The sequence below is a fragment of the Xylocopa sonorina genome, chromosome 4 (assembly GCF_050948175.1).
Source record: "Xylocopa sonorina isolate GNS202 chromosome 4, iyXylSono1_principal, whole genome shotgun sequence".
In the NCBI taxonomy this organism is placed as follows: Eukaryota; Metazoa; Arthropoda; class Insecta; order Hymenoptera; family Apidae; genus Xylocopa; species Xylocopa sonorina.
This window is the reverse complement of record NC_135196.1, coordinates 7,124,750-7,146,067: the sequence shown is the minus strand read 5'-3', so window position 1 is coordinate 7,146,067 and position 21,318 is coordinate 7,124,750. Positions and strand designations below refer to the sequence as shown.

At 42.0% G+C, this 21,318-nt stretch overlaps 1 protein-coding gene across 9 annotated transcripts in view; it reads right to left on the bottom strand.

Annotated features, from left to right (window-relative positions):
- The window catches only part of Nrx-1 (neurexin 1), a 345,279-nt gene that overhangs the window by 17,233 nt on the left and 306,728 nt on the right, over positions 1 to 21,318 (bottom strand). The gene's annotated exons all lie outside the window — the stretch shown is intronic.

Here is a 21,318-nt window from a genome sequence, read left to right as displayed (position 1 = left end):
CGAATGTACGAGTAGTAAATTATTTATACAGTGATTAACAGTAAAGATATGTTTGCTACGTAAAGTTGTCATAACTTTACAATTTCCAGAAAATTTCTTTCGCGAAAGCATTCATTGCGTTCAATTCTAACAAGTTATTCGTTTGCATCCGAGGCACACAGCATCCAACAATGCAGAACAGGTTCCTCGAGACGCAGACACCTGTTCCTCTCGCGATAGGTGCCGAGGAGTGCGAAAGGAGAACCGGTTTGCGTTCCAGAGGTTCACCAGTACGAGTCTTTAAAGGGGTTGAGGGTCGTCTCGCTGCTTCGCTAGTCTCGAAGGATAGGGAACCATGCGAGCGAACCTGCTTTCGGACCTTGAGGACTCACCCTTTAATTAAGTGGTTTCACGTCTATTTATGGGAACGAGTTTGGTAAACAGAATTCGTAGGGTGGTATGACGAACTTGGAAGTTACCCCTAGTCTAGCGTCACGCTGTACCTATGTGCTTTTACGTTAGAATAGACCATGAAGTGTTATAAGACTATGTACCAATAAATCAAGTTTAACTAGTTGACAATTTGTTGCTTTGTGTTATTTAAGGAATGCTTGAAATTTAAGACGATTTTGTCTTTGAATTATTTTTCTATCTTGCTGCCAACAACTTCTTACTATTTAAAGTGTTTTAGTTGAAAATTACTTCAAGGAATAGAACTTGACTGCCACTTCTAAACAATTTTGTGTTTGTTTCGTTTTTTCATTTACTGATGTCTAGTTACACTCGACAAAGGGTTGTTATGTACTGTTTTTATGGAAATTTATCATATTGATAGGTACTAGTTTTGATTATATTTATCAAAAACGACGTAGATTGCTATATGATGTGCGTATATAGCGTTGCACTTGATCTTTAGTGTATAAACGAATATGTGTATACAGGAATTCGTCGAAAGTGTTAAACAGAGCCTCACTACTCGTAACGTTACCAGGACAGGAGACCATGAGGGAACGAAACCTTTAAAGTTAAATAGACTTACAAGGGTCTGCAGGGTGGGCACCCCGATCTCGGTAATTTGTGGTTTCACGCCCATTTAAGGAAATGAACCTGGTAAACACTTTTCGTAGGGTAGCAGGATGTGCTTGGAAGTCGTGTTTTAGTCCGGAAACATGGAGGACACGAAATATAGTTTACAGTTCAATTAATTCTGTAAACATTTACTGTTACATTTCACTTGGATCAGATTCACAATATCAATAAACAGCATATATTATTTTTTATATTCATTATCTTTTTTAATTACAATCTTCCTCACGCCTGTAAAATGTAATCGAAGAGAATCGATTGAAAAATTCGTTATACATTTACAAATTGGATTGCAGTAAGTCGTATGCGTCTGAAAGGGTTAAGTGAACCTCACTATCGACGCTTCCTCGTGATTAGGAGCTCATAAGTATGCGAAACGGTGCGTAAGGCACCCAATGGGTGACGCAGGTGCAATTGACCTTTATGGCTTCGACCCTACTTGACCTTCGGGCGGAAAGAAACCAATTTGGTAAACAAGTCTGCTAGGGTACCATGAAATACGTGGAGCTACGCCTTGGATCGTCCTGATCCTGGCGGATGTTAGGGATGTCCCTAAAATGTGACATTCTATGTAGATGCATTAACACTGTCGTAACATACGCATCTTTTTTTGTTGCACTCCACTGTCATTGTGCAACCTGCGTGTTGTCTATACAAAAACTTAAGTTCTGAATAAAATGATATCAATCTACTAGCAATTAGTGTTACGTGATATTTAATCGTAAGTTTGTATTGATTGGATCGAATGTCGAAAGGATGTTTAAACAAATGTCGCACAGACAGATCTTGGAATGTCTAATAACTACGAATGCAACGATGAGAGACGAGTTTAGAGTAAAAGCGAATCGATCTGAAGGAAGAAAGAACAATTTTGAAAAGCAAAGGTGTCGGAGTGCACGAGAATGAATGGTTAATCGGTAACAAACCTCGATGGAAGTAAAACACTGCGATCCAAGTGTAGCAAACGAGTCAGTTTTGATAAATAAAAGCGAACTGAATGGTCAATTTTTCGTTTACCATAAATTCATTATCTCTTCTACAAACTTTAATACTATCTACGATATTAAATTATTTCCAACAATTAAAAATTTGTATATATGTAAGGAAAGGCTGGCGTCGAAACGCTCCAGGTAGCCGCCTCAGGTTTTCACCTTGAAGTTGAGCGGAAAAGGAAAGGGGCAGACGCTGAGGGGGTGTGTCATAAACTAGGTCCTTCTCTGCGTTCCGTCGTGGAAGGAGGATTGCCACGTGCTCCACTAAATCGCCCAAGCGTCACCAAAAAGGCTTGTACACGAACGAAGCAACTTATAAAACCTCCACAGCCCCCACTCGTCTCCCGCGGGCTTTGAAAATCACGGTAACGGAAATTTTATATCCTCCAGGTAGCAGGATCGCATGACACTGACGGAACGTGAACCGCGCCTAAATCTGTCCCATGGAACATGCGGAAGAGCCGCCCATCGTCCCTCTCTCGCGTTCGAGTCGTATTTACGAACGACGGACGCAACGGGGACGAAGAGAATGGACGGGCGTCACGTAAGATTGACGTAACGCGGGCACGTCGATACACGTGCGTTAATGGCCCGTTAAAGTTTGCGGGAAGGCGTGAAGAACGTTGTAAACACGAATTAATCGAAGACCCGGGAGCAGGCTCGCAGAATCCACGAGGAAGTGGCTGGTCCCGCTCTTGAGGACCGCGGACGCGCCAGAGAAAGGGTTAATTTTCGACGGCTGTCGACCAGGCTTCCATGAAGCCCTCGGGATCTCCCGTCGGACTTTCCACGTAGCGTTTATCCCTCGCTTCCCGCGATTCTTCGCCGCGTTTACCCGCTCTGCCTCCTTTTTCGGCTGCTTTCGTCGGACCGCGAGAAAGTCACCGGTGCACCTGTCGCGGAGCCGTAAACCGACCTTCTGGGTAGCTCGGTTGGCGAAAGGGTTAACACTTGTGGAGAACCTGGTACCATTTCTACCAGGCGAGCAGGAGGCGCTGGGAAGTCGCTGGTTGACTAAAGGTCCTCGATTTTTACCTGTCCGTGGGTGGGGTTTCTGTACCTGTCGCGGTTATTACCTGCGAGTCGCTCCGCCTACGGTTGCGGACGCCATCAGGTAGGCGGCTGTGGGCTTTGGTACCGTTGTTCGCTGTCGTCTACCACGTATAAGTTAGTCTATTTGATAAGAATGTTTCTAACAACATTTTTTGCGTGCTGTTCAATTTATTCTTTATAATATATCATTCTCTATAAATATATTTTGGATTGGAAGTTTTGTGTAAATGGTGCAAATGGATAAATTTCGATGGACTTCGTAGAGTTCATTGGAATTTAGTTAGCATTATGTAATTTGAACAGCGAAGTCAATGAATGTATAATATTCGCGTATGTTAGTTTGCTCTGAAATAAACATTTTCGCAGGTTATTGTTCTTACAAACTAAGGACTGTTAGATAGAATTAGTTTAAGTTCTGTAGAAGTAAAATTTCTCTTTCAATTCAATCGTTTCTTATATTCTTCTCTTTGATGCACTGACCAATTTTTAGCGACACTTGGGTTAACTATCGTCCTACTTGGCAAATGTTTTAACGCTGTATTTTTAGATACAGACAGAATCAAGTAGATCCCAATGTGATGTACGAAGATTTTCTTGGCAGACTGTATGTCGAGCACTGTTTATATATGTTTAGCAGGTACACTCTCGTCGATAACTTTACAGACACTCCATAGAAACAACGCTAATCTAATATGCATTACATAGATACAGCGACGAAACAAATTTTGATTCACTTCGAATTAAAAACTAAACTGCAGAATTTACAATTAAAGAGGAAGAGATATAGGAAACTCGTGAGAAAGAGATAAGTGGCCAATCTTAACGAAAATATGTCCTAAAAACTGACGGGACAGCGGTAAAACCGAACGAAACAGTGAAAAATGAGCTTACGTTCACTTTCGAAGTTCCCAAAGGGATGGAAACCACCTTCATTACCGACAGAGATTAATCGTCAGTGAAAAAGCTCGGTGTGGGCCAGCATCGATTGCTCGATGACGATCAGTGTCATTGACAGTCAAAAGTCAATATTCTATAGCACGTGTACTAGGCGAGCAGGCGAGGCAAGGAAGTCCGGCGTTGGGCCCGTCACCCGAGGCTTGGGTGGGCCCCGAAAAAAGAATGGCCCCCGAGGACGATCCAGGATGAGAATTTCCCCGAAATCATTCGCGCGTGTCGAGGCAGCAGGGTCTTAGAACGAGCGTGGAAGTGTTCGGAAAAGGCGGGAGGCTTACGACTTTTATCGTCGTCGCGTGCCCCATTTCTATCCAGCCATTTCTGAATCCTTTTTAAGGACCGCTCGCGGGCTCGCGTAATGATGTTGTAATATGAATTACGTCAAAGTTGCCCTGTGAAACTGCGGCTGGTTGTAAACAAGAATCAGGGAAACAGATGGTCCCAGGTGGTGAATTTATGGACGAAATATACTCTGCGTCTTTTCAGCAAAGATGTTACAAGCTTTATGATTAGTAAATGGGTGTGCGTATCGTGGTTCGCGCATACCGGCCGCATTTATCGAGAGCTGTTGATGATGTTACCAGTGTGTTAAACTAATTCTTTGGCGACTATATTATGTTTTCGATCGTAAAGTTGGTAGGAGGTTAGAAGTCCGCAGGAGGCGTTTCTAAGTCTTTCTATTGGCTGACTGTTTAACTCGATCTACTTACTCTTGCAACACCTCGTGGTGTACATTTTTATATCTTGCAAAAACGTTCGTTATTCATTTTTTATGGGTAATACGATGTGTGTATGAAATAGTATTATTTTATTTATGTTTATGATCTTTAAATACCGTCTTCGTTTCAATAACTAAGCAAATATCTCTCCTAGAACCGCCAAAGTCCTTTACAATGCATCATATACACATATAATTTTTCTTTACATCATGTCATTCATTACGCCCCATAACGCAGGTGCTTTTTATATTCGTTGATATAACTTTTCAATTACAATGATTAGATCGTTCAAAATGGCCACCGTTAAAGGTGTCGCAGCGTTGCTGGCGGTTATGGGGTTGTACGCGAAGTTTCGGATTTTGCTGTTCCCGGTCTCGTCGATTCCGTTTATGTTGCTCTGATGAACGTGAGACTAATGTCGATCCGTGCCGTGCATTCGCGTTCTCACGGTTCGTCGGAAGCGTGACAGCCTTTGGGAATGACTCGTCCGGAGTCGGCTCGCGCGTCCCGTCCTTTATTGGCCCTAACATTCCTCGCGTTCGCCGCGCGCCAGAGCGGCACGTGCCGCCGCGGGAAGAAAAAAAGCACGGCTTCAAAAGGCCCCGACGTCCCGTTTCGATCGCCCCTTCATGATCTTCAATTTCAGTTTACTTTCTGGTCACGTATGGTACTCCAATAATCGTGAGAAGAAATATCGAGTCCGCGCCACCTTGAGAACAGCTCGATTGCTGACGTTACCAGTTCATTTTCGAAATTGTCCGCTCGTGGTATCGCGAACAACTGCATTGCCACCGTTTCTTTTCAGAGAATTTGAACGATGCGATCGATTCCATAAATTAATTCTTTCGAATTATTTGGTATAGTGCAGTTTATTGGTAATGGATTTCATTTTACCTAATCTGTGATAATATTCTTTTCTTATTTATTCGAATAGTATCTATATGTTAGAGTCATTGTTAGGCACGCATCTCAAAGTATCTGTTTCTATCAAAGAGTAAGAATAAAGAAACCTCTCCAAAGGTACCTTTTGATATAACATTATTAGAAAGTCGATGCATTTTCGTAGCAAAGTAATTAACGCTTACGCAAAAATCACCAAATGTCCCCACGGTGGTCTCACCATCGGGACCGATCTCGCAAAGGATGTACCACACCAAACAGAAGAAAGAAACCTTAATTAGAGAGTGGTATCTACCCCAGCAATCCGACTGCCCTCCAACTCGCGCGTCTCCGTCGACCGCTTCGAACTCCCGCCGCCATCGAACCCTTTCTCGAGCATCGAATTGACCTCGGCGGACACGTCTCACGCGTGATCACCGGGTACCAGAAGAACGCTCTTTTTCGCTCATGTTCCTCTATCACGCGCGGGAAGAACGCACGGACCACGGAATCGTCGTTCTCACGGCTCGTGGGAATCGTGTGTACGCAGAACAGGACGACGACTCGATCTCCCGGCAACGATTCTTCTCTCTCCTACGTTTCTTTTTTTTTTCTTCATCCTTCTCGAAAGGAACCCCGCTGGAATATTCATCAACGGATTCCTGTTGAACCGCGAGCAGCACAGGGGCCAGGCGGCCCGTTTCGCTGGGCCTAGCGTGAACGCGCGCGAACTAACTAAACAAATAGCGCGTTTTTCACCCGGCATTCCGCGCGGAGCGTCGTGTTTCACGGGGCCCCGGGTTCACGGTCGACGGCCAAGGAAACTTTGGCCGGGTGCGCGCGAAAAGCAACGGAATTCCTGCGGGCATCTGGGAATTTCGGCGGCCACACAGCCGGTCTGCGGCGCTCGGAATCCGTACGGGTGGGGAAACAGGAAAAGAATAAGAAAAAAAATGAGAGGAAGCCAGATGTCCTGGCGAAGATTACCGCACGGCGAGGTGGACTCTCTCCTCTACCTGAGGTGCCTCGAGATAAGGCGAGCCGGCCGGTTGAGCGTGAGAAGCGAGGTTCGAAGGGCAAGTTCGTTTTCTCAGGGATAACAAGACCGTAGGAGACCGCAGGAGATGTCCGGGACGCTGTGCACGCGGGTTGATCTGCTGTCGTACCCCGTCTCTGGTCTCTCCCTTTTTTTTTATGCATCGAGACCACCGTGTATGTCGTGGATTTTGTTGAGATGCATGAAATGTATGTTTGTACAATACTGAATCCATATACGTTCAACTATTTTCATGATAATGGTGGTTTCGGTATCGAGGAGGAACCTGAGGAAAGAATTATGGCTCAAATTTGTCTAAATACATGTCACACTTTTATACGTTGTTGGAAATGATCTAATGAATGGGTTGAAGAGATCGACGATGAGTAAAGTGTGGCTCGTGGTTGGAGTTGCTTGCACTACCCCTAGTATGGTATCCTTTTTAGTCAGTCGAATCGATCAATAGTTTTCAGATCTTGTGGAAGATTTAAATATGCAAAATGTGTACAGAAAATAGGTAAAATGTTTGAGGACAGTAAAGTAGGTATTTGTTGTTGGAAAGTGAAGTAAATTCTCAGTTTATGTATCGCTGATCTTCGCGTATGATATTTCTGCAACGCCATTGAGAGGTTCCTTTCTTGACAAACGAGTGGACGTAGCTTTATTGGATTCCCATTGCATCTAATCGATCGGCGTTATATCACGTTTATGGGACAGCCTTGCAACAGATTTATGCGCATCCATTGAGTTGGGCGCATTGAATTCTCTTGAATTATCACCGCGAACAAGCGATAGACGCATCCATATTTATGCGTCTCTGTTATTAGCATTTGTCAACGTTTTATTGCACCACGTTGCAACAAAGGGAAGACGAAAGCTCTGCTCGTTTCTTCTTCTTTCCTCTGTATAAATCGAAAACAGGTTTTTTCTCCAGCGAACTTATTATTCTCGGAGGTATCGTGCTCCACAATTATCAACCCCTTAAAGTGCTTCGTCAACCTGCGCTTGTCATTCCATTTCCTTCTTTTATTTCCACATTTCCAATAGAAATAAATAGGTATAGATACTGAAAACATTGTCTGTGAAGATCTTAATTCGAAACATCAATCCTCCCACCTAAGTTATTTTTAATTTACGTTTTGTAATAACGCTGCGACGATATCTTTATCTACTCAGATAATACGCGAAGTAAGTCGTTAGCATTTCCTAAACTTCATCAGTCAGAGATGGACTATGGGACACTGATGATTAGGGTAGTTAATTAAGCCAGCTTCGCCACCCTTCGCCACCAACTCTGGCGCCCTTTCCACCAGCACTCCACCACGAAGAAGCTTCCTCGTTTCGACTGATTCCCTAGTAACCCTGAGAAGAAGCAATCTCTCCTCGAAGCCGCTTTCTCACGGGGCTCGTCCTGGAATTCCCACGAGCCGCGCCACGGCGGCAGCCTCTCCTCGGGAAGCTGCCTCTTCTTTCCGAGAACACCGCAAAAAGAAAGAAGGAAGGAAGTGCGCGGGTATACACAGGCGAATCGGCGAATAAAGGGGAGCAGATCCATCCACGGGTATACATTGTACACCCTTACGATCTATTTACACACGTGGCTGACGTATCCGTTTGATTCATCTGTATTTAAACGACCGTACGACGCGCACACCGATATCAAATCATCATTCATGATATACGCGAATCCTCAGCGCTGTAGGAACGATGAATTTTCCATCGACGTCAACGAATTTGGTAGTCATTTATGATAATTACATTTTAATTGCGATGGAATGGAAACGGATCGTCGTTCTCCAGCGGAAGCTTAGATTTTCGTCAACGAGAATTACGATTCTTCGCGTGGTCCATAATGGCGCCAATTATACATTAAGTAGTAGTATACGAAACGTTACGACTTTTAATTCGACTAAAGCAAAAGTTCAGCTCCTCCTGTTCTCCATCGATCCCAAGCTGGATCGTAATTCAGATTGGATCATAATATCAGATCCGTAATACTCCACGATCGCATTTGACATATCACGATATCGTTAACGAGAAAACCATGCAGTTCAGATGGAAGAATTCCAAGAATGAACCTGAAGAGAAGCATCGTGCACGAGGTTTCATATTGCGCGAGCCGATGGTTCACCTGGTAGCATTCTTCTACCGGAGGTCCTCGCGTCAGTTGCGTCCAAGAAGAAACGATACCACTCCAGGGTTAGGTTTCGCCAGGACTGTACGCCACGTGGCAGCCGCGTCGTTCATTGAGAATTATCGACGAGCCGCAGTCAGACGCGAAATTCCACGGGTTCAAAGGTCCACGGTTGTTGCAGCAGGGATAGATAGGCGGGAAGGACCAAAGGTTCGAACCCTCCCACGACCCCTAGGGGCCCACGACTTCGTCCGACCGTCTGGTTCCTCCTCGAGGGATCGACCGTGAGAATGATCCTCGCCCACGGTCAAATTCAACCACCGCGGTATTAGGGCCTTAGGCGACGCCAGGAAGCAAAACTTGCCACCGTGGCGGGGCGCGAAATTGTGGCCACGCGACGCCATTCTGGTGGCTCGTTCCTCGAACTGGAGGAATGGTGATCGATCCTGGACTTTCGAGGGCCATTTCGTTGTCAGATATGAAGATTTGGGGGTGTAGTTTGATCTGTTTGTTAGAAAATGAGACTTGAGGGTGTTTCTGATTGTGTAATTAATGGTTAACAATTTTTGTCACGTTGGGATGATCCTTTGCTTATCTACTTTCTTGGGGAATATGTATGTAAGTAACAGTAAATAGGAGAAAAATGTTTTTCATACAATTTCTTAAAAATTAAATAGATTTTTTTATGCTCATTTTTTATATGTGTGATCTTTTGGAATTATAAATTGTAAAGTGTTTTAAAACTTTTTTTTATCAAAACTATAACGACGTAATAACTTGTGATGTAGAGGAATCAATAATGAAGTTCTAGCTTAAAGCGTGACGCTTCTACTAGGAGCATATATTCTCAATAGAGTGGCTGAAACTACCCTTAACGCATGATCTTGCAAGTGTCATGAAGTTCTCGACCGAGAAATGACCTACGAACTAGGATTTCAGAAGTAACGTAGAACGATCTATGGAGTACTCTTAAATCCTCGACCTAGTTAAACACAAGACGTATAAATCATACGCTAATGTAATAATAACAATGGCCACGAAAATAATTTTCCTGTTCTGAAAGCAATTACTTAAAAAATAAATAAACTCCTGCAATTTCCTTTTTGTCTGATTAAGAATATGAAAATTAATTTTTTATAAATGTAATATGGGATTTTCTTTAATTATACGATGAGTATATCACGAATAATTCACCCCCTTATGATTCTAAGTAATTTATGCACATAGACTCATGTTTAAATAATTCCTGTATATGAAAATGAATGCTTCTAGATACATAGAAATTACGACATTATGTTAATCATAAATTTCCAACAATTCTTTCTGCATCATCTGTACTACCCCTCTGTGAGTATCGTTCTTTCGAGGCAACGTTTATAACTAAAAATAACTTTATCGTACAGCTTCCTCGCAGCCCTTGTATCTAACAGCGACTTTCCAGCAAAGGGTTGACAGTGGCAGTGCGCAATTAGTGGCAACGAGCGTCATCCACGACGACCTAAATAACGCGATATTGAAATTCACGGACTCCACCGCCCTCGTCCTCTGTTTTATCATTTCTGTCGGAGCGAAACGGCATCAGCCGCTTCATGACATATTCATGAACCGGCGACGCACAACCATTCGTGGAACGGCCATTATTCCAGTCCTATTAGAATGCATAGAAGGTTCCCGCGGGGGACGTAAGGCGCCACCCCAAGGGGAACAACTGAATAGAGTTCCCTAATTAGTGGCCAGGCTAGTATACGGTTCGAAGAAGCTTTTTCAAATGCTGGGCGTGGTCGACACTTCGATCCCTAACGTCTCAACTATTTGCATGCGCAGCCATGCCTGGGATTAATCATGGGACCATCAGTTCCAAAAATCAGAACAAGACGAAAAAAAAGAGGGATGAAATTGCATTTCACGCTACGTTGCTGAGGAAAATAACTTTAAAATTTGTCGCTTATCGCTTGCGTAAACTGGTGCAATCGTAAGGCAACTAATTAGTGAAGAAGGAATACGTCCATCGACTTATGAAGAAATAAAGTCTAAGAATCTGTGAAGAGTTGGATGCAATTGAAGTAAGAATTCGTGTGATTATTGAAAGAGTGTTGGAATAGTATAATTTAAGCAGAAATTGTGTTTTCTTTAAACTGCCTTCTTCGAATCCCGTAGGCACTCAAATCCTCGAATATCCCTGCATATCAAGAAAAATTATGCAGTGACGACATTTTTACGAACTTTAGTCAATTTGTATGTTTTCTGTTTAATATCACGAAGAATTTCAGTTCGAAACGCTAAAATCGTAAGTCGAGGATTAAAGATTAAATTTGATTCGTGGATTCTATCGAGCTAAGGTGTTCCATCCAGTAAGTCCTGTTTAGCTTGGGGGTTGAAGGGTTGCTCAGGCGTTGTAATTTCTGTTTAGTTCGACTGATCTACTTAGGTAACCGGGGAACAAGAGGTAAAAGGAGGTGGAATATACGAAGTACCTTATTGTACGCCTATAAGTACCCTGCATAATGTTTTTTAAATGAGAAACAAGCATAAACGAAACTTTATCTAACAAAAGTCGGACTTGTAGGGTTAGTTGATAATTCTAAGAAATTATATTAGTAACGATTGAAAATTAGGCTCTACATTTGTTGTGATTTAAATATTTTATTGAAAATGATTTTTTATAATATAACAAAGGGAGGGATGGTTTATTTACTCGCGAGTTTTGGAGACGTTTGGTGTCTACGTGCTGTGAAAGATATTTCTGGATCAGAGGAACATCGAGGCTAGGGTGTGACTTCCTTCGTAGGGGTTGTAAGCGGTTCAAAGGTAAAAAGTTCAATGGATAGGGTAGGTACAATCAATACGGAAAAAAGACCTTCCGTGTGACCTTTTTCATCAGAGTTTCATCCAACGTAGGAGGATTTCGTGGGCATCGATCACCCTGTTGGGTCAATGATAAAGAGTTTCTACTTAGGGACACGTCTGTACTATCCTAGCGGTACGTTTGCTCGTTATTCAGTCACTGTATCATTTTTTATAACCAGTGAATAAATCAACCTAAATTTCTCATACTAACTTCTATTAAGTATCTACTATAATTGTTAAATCTACAATTTACTTAAATATTCTATGCTGTGCATATATGATAACAATCTTAAGAAACAATTGATAATCGTAGAAGCGTTGATTCTTGGTACCCAAAAGCAAACTTCCATTCGCAGTGGTTGAAATGCTTCCGAATTCGAATTGAAGAGACAAACCGCGTACTCATTAAACAAGCGACAAACGATTCAAATTACCAGAAGCTTTAAATTGAATCACAGAGATTTTTACAGCGAAACAAGAAGAAATTGAGAAGAATCGTTTGATTAACAAAATTCTGCTTTGCACTAAAATGTAACCTCAAGGAGAACGACAAATTTGCCAAACATGAATAACCATCGCTACATTGTTTATCCAAGAAATGTAAAAGGGACTCGAATTACGCGATCTCGATGCGGTCAGCTGTTCCCAAGGTCGCGCGGAAATCGCGGAAAAGGAGGAAGTTGGTGAACGGGAGATGGCGGCGGGCTGGCGCGTCGAGGGTACGCGCGTGTGACACGCATGAGAGAGAATATGTGACTTGGGGACACGCAGCCCTCCACATATGAAGCAGAGGAGCAGGAAGCCCGAAGAGGAAGCCTTTCAATGGTACGTCGCTTCGTCGGGACGCGTGGAAAAAAGGAGCGACGAGGATGGCTCCCGAGGGCGGCTTGATAAACGCGGCCCGCGGCTCCTGCGTCGACGTGAGAAAAGGGTCGAGATTTTTAAGCTGCCTCGAATTTCTAGGGAACAAGGCACCAGGACCGGGAGGAAGGATTCTCCCTTCGCAGGCACCTGGCCCGTTGGCTCGCTCCCCTCTGTCGATATTGATTTTGCGCGCGTGTGTAGCTATGCATACACAAGGGGTGGTTAGAGGCGATTCAGAGAGATTTCTAGCGGAAAGCTAGTCTTTGTATTTGTGTTTGCGAGTGAAACAAGGTTCCGTGAATTTATTACTGCGAAGGGGATAAACGATTGTCGAGCAATTATTTTATATGCAGTAATTTTTATAATATCGTAGAAGGATAAGAAATATTTGGCCTTAAGGAAAATAATGTGTTTAATATCTACATGCCTTAGAATCGCAACATTTTTGTAAGATCCTGGTATCTTCGTTACATGTCGTTTTAAACAATTTTTTTCGTTGCATTGTAAATAAAAATGTTGTTTTCTTAAGGCCAAACACTATTATTTTAAACAATCCAGAGAAAGACAGAGAACAAGACCACTTAAGTATGCTAAGTACACTGCAATAATTATTACTACAGCCACATCAATTGAATCATCAAAGTATTTAACACATATACACACATAAACAAATTGTACATTTGAAAATTAATTTAACATATTTTTTACGCCTCCCTCGTATCGCGTTTCGCCATCGCAAATGTGTCTCTGCGAATCACCTCAACCATTCCTACCAGCGATTCTTCATTTCGCGCTCGTTGCATTTCCACCTTCGAATCGATTAGAAAAACATAAAAGAAGTTTGTCCCAAAGGGTTAAAGATGATCTAGAAAGGTATCAGGGTAGCAAGAGCATCGGGAGCTGTTTGAGGCTTAACAGACATTAGGTCAACGTGGCCGGAAATGGGGCTCGCAAGGGTCGAAATTAGAGCGTGGTCTTTGACCTGGTGTTATTGACTCAAAGGGTTAATGCGACAAAGGCTGGAGTTCTGCCCGATTAGGGGACCAGAAACGGGAAGAGGCTCCGTTCGTACTTGGGCAGGGACTTCTTCGGGAACTTCTTCGTTGCTCGAAGGACTCGAAGGATTTTTATATCAGTAAATAATATTTGCAATATTTATTTACAGTGAACGTTTATAAAATACCATTTTGTACGCTAGTTTACGTAGATTTAAATACTGTAGTTTATATTTGAATATTTTTTAATGGCGGTCTTTGAAGGTATGGATTATTTTTCATGCCTGTTCCTTGTATTTTTTATAATTTGATTATTTAAAAAAGAACTACTTTTAGACTTTACATTTAAATTACAAATAGAGGTTTTTTGGGCTCAAATACGTAATATAACGCAACACAAATTCTGTATAAGTCACCATACTTTAAACAGCGCTGCAGGCCATTAGGTAATTTGAAGGCTTAATAAATTTGAACTTGGAACAGGTCAAGAAACGAACAAAAGCCACGTGGGTTCGTCTACCAGGCTACCATGAACGCGGAGCGATGTCCCATGGTTACCATGGACATTTTTCTACCTACAGACGATCGTCACTCTGGTTCTCCTTCGCGATGACCTCGGGAGAAGGATGCTGGACGTGTCGAACGCGTTCAGATAATTAGACGATCGAACTGGTGGCAACGGTGTCAATTAGTTCGAGAACCGAAAGGGTTAAGGGTCCACGTCGAAGGTCGTACCACTTAAGGGTAAGGAGAACATGAAGGAGAAGGAGCCACGGCCTGTTTTTCGATGGTGGCCACCGAAACTCCTTCACCACGCCCAGGGACCACTTTCGTGGACCAACATGGCTGTACTTGGACACTCGGTTCAACTTTCTCTAAAATATGGATTTTCGAACTGTGAAAGAAGATTTTGCGTTCGTCACGTAAAATTCTTTGAGTATAATCACTCTTTCGGTTCGATGTAAAAATCTATGTGACATCAGATTTTAATCACACTGCAGAATTAACGATCTAAAATATTAACATTGGATTATAGTGTCAGTTTTTCAACTGAAACAATACGTGTACGCGAGCTACATCTTTATGCATATTTTTATTTTTAGACAGAGTTGTTAGGCACATTCAGTATTTATATTCATACAATAATTTGACTTTTTAATATTGTTTCGATTTTTGCATTGAGTTGACATAATTCAGCGTTCGTAATGACGATACGAAAGAGTTTGGCTAGGAAGAAGGGAGTCGAATGGTAGAAATGCTGCACGACGCGTATTTATTTTGCAGTGGCGGCCAATCGACATTCGTAATGGATTTAAATTGATACGAATCGGACGAGATACGCATAATTTGTTAAATTTAGCTACCAGGCTAATATACTTCGCGCGGAGCATGTCCCGCCCGGCTACCTTTTATGCAAGCAAATGTATTCTAATTAAATCAAATTAGATGCATACCCTTCCCTCTCATCTGTGTCTCTTTCTCCGTTACCTCTCTTTCCCTTCTCCACTCTGTTTCACTTTCTCTCTTTAGTATAATGCCCTAAGTCTCTGCCATATTCCCTGATATCCTTTCCGAGTACAATGCATGCATTCAATAAAGAATAATTTACTTTGAACTATTTTCTTTTTATACAGATATTACAATTTCTATGTTTCACAGATTTCGTTACTTTCGTGGAACAATCTTCGTTGCTTCTTTTCAGATATGGTAATCAAATTTGCTATGTCCTCGATGTGAATGTAATGTTTTAATAATGTATTGATAATGTGATATGTTTTGTATAAAATTACTTTTCATTTTCAGTGGCATATCTGGTGAAGCTACTATTACAGAAATTTCGTGAAATATGATGTCCTTCACGCGTTTCATCTTATGGATACCTGTTTTGTTTATATTGGAAATATTTAAAGGTGTAGCAAAATATTAAAACAAGTTCTTCAGTTATTATTTAGTATTAAACTGTTTCAATGGTTCTACTTTGATGCACTCACGGGAATTAAAGTTTCAATGCCATTGTAGAAGCGGGCATTCGTCGCGATTAATTTCACGGAAAGCAGCCTCACGCAACCACGGAGACTTCAATGCTGGGTTACGAAACGTCGTTTCGCGGTTAACGCGAGATCGCTGCATTTCTCAGCTCGAAAATGGAATTTGACGCGTTTGTATCGTCTAAATCAGTCTGAGAAATTAGGTAAACGAAGAAGAATGGAGTTTAACAAAGTGACACTCGTTTTTCATGGAAATTCAAGACTAAGATACACGTGTATCTTAATTCATTTGTAATAAGGTATACTGAGTAATATATGTAATGCATCAGTTGTAAGTAAGAGAAAAAATCTAACCCTGCATTAAAATTCTGAATAAAAAATCCAATGACTGTATCAACGCAAAGACTAAAGTACTTAAAGTATACAAATTTACAGTACGCACAGCGAATTGCAAAATTATCCAAATAAATTTAGTTCTCCAGACAATATTTATACTTCTTTCTCAATGTAATATAAGTAACTATTTACAAAAATAAGTATCTGGTTATTAAATTTCCTGCTATTAATTATCCCCTCAATACTAAAATATATACATTTCATCCCAATTTTTCATCGTCTAAACATTTCAACTATTTCCGCAAATCGGCTCATTTCCTTTACCCGCTCGTCCTTACGTTCCTCGATCGACGCCATCGAACCACGTCGTCGATACCCTTGCCTCGACAGCGGTGGCTCTGTCCATGGCGGAGAAACACCATAGACGTTGCCATGATTGCCAGGATACCATGACCGCGAAGAAAGTGCCGGCAAGGTAACCCCATGGGGCACCTCTGCCTCGGGTTTATTTAAGGAACAGGTTTATTTAAATACCCGCGGCGCCCAACGCTTATCCGTCTCCGCTTCGCCTCGGTTCAAACGCGCGCGGCGTCTAATGAAGCGGATTAACATCTTTCGCGCTATTAGGACGTTAGAACGTGAGCGTGAGCGTGACGTTTGAGAGAAAATTTTCGTCGTCCGTCGGAAACCGCGTCACTTTTCGGGGATGTTCCACTAGGGAACTATGAACACGTGGGAACGGGTCGAATTAAAAAGGGCACGTTAATCAAATCGGCTAGCAACGGAGGAACCATTCTGCATTTTCGACCAACGTTTACCAGGAGACCATGGGACGGCTGCCAGACGGGGATGGTGTTCCACGAAAAGGGACGTTTCGTCCTCGAGGGTGCCTTAAAATTGCCGCGCTCGTTTTTTTTTCCGCGCACCTTTCTAACAGGACGCTATGAGGTCAGGAAAAACCGTGGAGGGGAAAACGGTTGGAAAAGCATCGATCGACGCGTGGTTTTCCTTCGCGTTCCATCGTGCGGGCGCACGGTGTTGTTTGCCTCTCGAACAGGGCCGCAGAGAAACGGGAAAGTGGCGGGAGGCGCGCGTGGAAATGCGGAAAATCGCGGAAAATTGGCAGACGGAAAGTCGGCGACCGGGGAAGCATGAACGGCGGAAAACGTGAACGATTTTCCATCGCCTAGCGCGTAGATTTGCTCTTCCCTCCCCGCGGTCGAGTTCGTTCCGACCTCTGGACAGAGAAAAATCTATGATTACCCCTCGATCATGGACGAAATGGAAAAGCCTGCTATTTATGCGTCCGTCTCGGTTGCGCTCGTCGTAATCATGCTCGTATTTATTGTCGCGTTGTTTATTTTATTACTAGGATAGCATAGAGTTGGAGGGTCTGCGCGATTGTAAAGATAACAGAGAATTTTTGTGGAATCTATCGATTTCCTTGTTTCCACGATCAGGGTAGCAGGAGGCGGTGAAAATTTTCTATCTTGTGGAAACTAGGGCGGCAGTTTTCCGGAAATTCAGCTAGGTAGAAGAATTCCTGGGTTTAGGGTGCGCAGGTATACGTTTCGCTACGATTGGGAGGGTTGGACGAGTATTTCCTTCGTTATATGCCATGGCGGAAAAATGGTTGAAGAAAGGTGTTTCATTCGTTCATTCGATTAGAAATAATAGAGTAATAAATAATGAAAAAGGATATCGTACTTGAAATAGTGTTATCACTATCCTTGAGTACCATTTTTGAGGCTTGAATAGAATTGAAAGACTCCATTAAAAGACTTAGAAGAGAAAAGAGGAAAAATCGAATTAAATTCGAAGAATGTAAGAAAATTATAGCGCATTAATAAATTTATCATTATGGTATTCGAACCTTGAAGAATATATGCGAGTGCGGTGTTCGTGAATCGTTTGAGGATTATTCGTATAGTTCTCGTAACGCGTCGACATTTATCCAAGCTTAATTGATGAACCCTTTTGTTCCAAGAGAATACCATCGAGGTTTCGCTTCTCGAATACATGCTCCGACATAACTTCGACGAAATCCACTGCGCGACGTTCCTCCAGACGCCGTTAAAATTACCATCGCGTTTAATCGAGGAATATTTCACGCCGGCGACAAAATGTCTCGAATCGCTCGCGGTCTTCTTAATTAGCCGCGGAGAAGCCGGCTCGCTCGAGTAACGCGAAGATCCATGGGTGGCTAACGAATGGCATTCTTCGTGGAATTCAAACGGCCGGGGCCCTACGGGGAGTTTAATTGGCCCGAAGAATTTCGTGCCGCGCAAAAGAAACCAATGGTGGAAAGGGATCACCGTGAAGTTAAGTGAGAAGTGACCGTTTAATGAGCGCGCCAATTATCTCCGGCTCGGTTATTGGGGCCACAGTAAAACGATGGAGGTGGACTCTCCTTGATGAGTCTTTGCTCGTCGCCGATTTGTTAGATACCAAACAAGCGACGTTTCTGTCGGCCATTTTGGTGAAATGTGCACTTGAACTGCCTTCAAGTTAGAGAAAAATATAGGCAAAGGGTATTTAAGCAGATCAATTGCTAAGTCTATATTAGATACTATTTTTTTTATCTGCATTTTCGTATTTAATTATTAGTTAGATTTACATATATAATTATTAATGATTAAATATGCAGTAATCTAGCTGAGTGATCCAACCGAGTTATACATATATTTTACACGTGCAATGGATATGTTACGGTATACATTTTTTTCATACCTTTTAAATTCGCATTTTTGTGTTTAATTATTTTATCAATTTTTAATTGTTTCCACCAACATTTTCAAATTACGTTAGTTCCTCTGAGACAAAGGTAAAAGGGCTTTTCCAAGGGTAGTTATTAGGATCCCATGCCGCTTCTGAGCTATTCTAACGACAAACCCTTTCCAAGTCGGCCATTCGTGCGCTACCGCTCGATAAGACGCGATTCGAGTACTTTGACAACCGGAAAACAGAAATTTCAGAAACTATTCCCAAGAAAATTCAAATGTTTCCATCACACCGTTTATACTAAACGTCTCATATACACATTACCCATAGATTTTCAAATAACGAGTCAAACTTGTTATTCAAGCTCTAAATAAAATTCTCATAACACGTTCATCGCAAATTATACACAATTAACGATAATCATTTACATACACGGTGAACAACCTACATTAATCCCTAAATAAACCATCCATCCATCAAAATCCAGCCAGAAAACCACCAAAACAAAATCCAACCTAACCGCACAGCCTCGAACAACAGAGAAACAGAAGAACGAGAAATGAAACAGCGTCAAAAGATCAAAATATTATCCTGCAGAGTAAGTGAAAGCGAACAAAACCTGCCCCTTTAATGCCAGGAGTCCAAAACTTCTTAGAGATCTCGTACGCGAGCATTTCCGGTCCCCTGATCTGTTTCCTGTTCCTCACGCTGTAGAAAAGCGAGCTCACAACTTCGTTCGTTACCTCGTCAGAGTCGTGGAGGTTGCAGATAAATTTCGCATCGACGATACAAAACGAGGGTTCGTTTTCCAGGAGGGCAAAGCGTCGAAGGATCAACGTATCTCGCCTGTTAATTCGTAGGACGCCGCAAAAGGGTCGCGTTCGCCAGTAAAGAGCTTCGTTAGCGAGGAGAACGGGAGTAGGCTGTTAGGAAACGACAGTAAACTCGACGAGGGACTAGTCGGTGGAATTCGAGCGACAATGATTTGAACTGGCGAAGGGTTAAACACCCACGAGCCAATTAACATGCCCTTAGGGGCTAGGAAAGCAGGAGAGCCCTGTAGGTACGTTTCTGAAGGAAGTTCGAGGGAACCAAAGGTTGGTTCCTTCTGCTCGATGGTCGATATCCTTCGTTGCAATTTCCTCCCTCGAAATCTCAATTTTTATTATTCAGAGTGCCACGATCTCTTATACTTTGTTTTCTCCTTTAAATACTATTTCGTGCGATTGAATTTGTAGCCTGAACACGCGTAAATCGCCGTTCTGTGTTTGCAGTAAGTACAGTTTAAAGTCAGCTCTGACGTGAAGTACGATATACTGATAATTAATCTAATCTAGGTAATCGAGGTTTTAGAGTGTTTCCGCTTGTACGATTCGGGGATATAAGAAATAAATCAGATATAAACAGGGTGATTCACTGTTCGTGTGACAAATTTTTACAGCTGATACTACAGCTAATAATAATTAGATAATAATAAGATACTACACCAATAAATTTACTTATTATAGCTTATGAATTTGTGTTAGCAAAGTGTGAAAGCTTATTATTTAGTCGGTACGAAGCAGGGTAGCAGAAAAATTGTGGAGATGCTTTCTCGAGGAACCTTTTACCTTACGTTTTACCCTCGAGGGGTTGGTTAGCCCTTGGCAGGATTCTTCGAGGAATTATCCTCCTTCTTGTCTGATCATTATACTCCCCTGTGCTCTAATCAACGCGATATGATATCATTAAAGTTATGGAATTGATTATTTTGCAGCTCGGAATGTCTAACATTCTTGAGATAAAGAAGATACTCATTTTTAAATGTTACATACGTGTACAGAATATTTTCTGTACTTAAAAAAAATTGGTATATGATAAAGATAAGGCGCCTGTTTATTACCAATGTAATAATTAAGATTGCAAATATTTGTTTCTTTTATAATAAACATTTAATCCGTTATTTTAGAACGAGATCATTTTTAGATGTTTAATTTTCAAATTTCTTAGTCAGAGAACCGTCAGATCGATTAGTTCGAATTATACAAATGTGGTTCCTTAATATTTGGTATATAACAAAGAGTAATACGTGTTCATTACTGAATCTAGAGTCCCTAGAATTTATAGCAAACAGAATATTGTTATACAATGTCATTCGACAACTGGAGCAAATCTAAAAAGACAACCTGAGACAAATATTAATGGAACGTCACGGTAGAAATTGTAATTTATTTCCCACGACAGGCTCAACGTCCGAATCGCCATCGACATGGCCAGGAAAACGATGAGAACCCGTGGGATCGTTCACCCTATTAAAGCGCCAGCAGTTTCTCACGGTTCTGGGACCGATCGTACGGGGAAAGGTTATAAAAGGGGGGCCCAAGGACTCCGGTCCCATTCAGTCACTCTTTGGTAACCGTATCGTCACCATTGCTGCTCCGTTTCGCTTTCGAATTGTGCATTTCAACGTTAACCAAACGCGCTGCTTTTCCTCTGCTCGCTGTGAGAAGTTCATTGTATTATCGTTGCTGTAAGACGAGCAACTAAATAGTGCCTATTTTCTCGATAGTGAATAAATTTTTTGATAGAAAAGTAAAACGCGAGGAAAAATGTTAGAAAGTGGCCTTGTACAGTATCACTTTCCTCTGTATGCGAGTTTCATTTCATAAAGAATAAGATTTCTAATTTACAGGAAATTAATAGTAGATTCAAAGGGGCGTTTAAAGGGTCTGCACGATTTTTTAATTGTCTGTGTG